This window comes from Ailuropoda melanoleuca, chromosome 13, assembly GCF_002007445.2.
Source record: "Ailuropoda melanoleuca isolate Jingjing chromosome 13, ASM200744v2, whole genome shotgun sequence".
Classification (NCBI taxonomy): domain Eukaryota; kingdom Metazoa; phylum Chordata; class Mammalia; order Carnivora; family Ursidae; genus Ailuropoda; species Ailuropoda melanoleuca.
The window spans coordinates 3,978,241-3,979,065 of record NC_048230.1 but is presented as its reverse complement, the minus strand read 5'-3'; positions in this window follow the sequence as shown (position 1 = coordinate 3,979,065).

Below are 825 nucleotides of genomic sequence, written 5' to 3'. Positions count from 1 at the left end.
CTCTCTGTCCCGGGGTTATTCAGGAAGGAGACAGTCTCTGGAATCAGCCACTTCCTCTCCTGAGGGGAACCACACTGAGTGGGGGTGGGAAGCTGCCACCTGCTGCTTTCTCTGCCCAGCCCCACTGTGGTCCTTGCAGAGGACAGAAAATGGGGGGAGGGACTGCCCTTCCAGCCTTAGTGGTCATTCCCTTTCGAATGTCAAGTGTGGAAGATGGAATTTAATTTTCTAAGAGGGCAGGGAAGACCCCTACATAATATTTCACGTGCAGATCCCTGATTTTGGAGCAACCTTTGGTACTAATGTCCCGCATCTTTCTCAGGAGTCTCCCCATCACTCTCCTTGGAATCTGGATCCTTCCTTAGGTTCCACTGGGACCCAAACTCCATCCTGAAGGCTACACCTTGCCGCGCCCTCTAAGGCTTGAGCAAGGCCTGTAGCCCCTTCCCTCTCCCCAAAAAGGCAAATCGCCCGTGGGTGGGGGTGCGCCCCGGCCCACCTGGCGTCAAGACACTGTCTCCGTTCCCGCCAGGCCTGACTCCCTCCCCACACGCTCATGGGAGCAGGGGGACAGTGCGGAACCCTCTCCGGCCACCGGCCACCCGCAGTTCCACGAGGCGGACTACATGCCCCATGATGCCACGGGGCCGAGCTACAACAAGCTCTGCCCCGGGCACCCGGGTCCCCCTCCTCTCTCCCCCGCATCCCCGCATCCCTCGCCGGCCGCTCGGGCTGAGGGCCCGGCAATGCAGCTGCGGGGAGCCGGGGGCGGCGGGCGCGCGTCCCTGCGGCGGCGTCCCCGGGGTTCGCGCCCCGTGCGCCCCC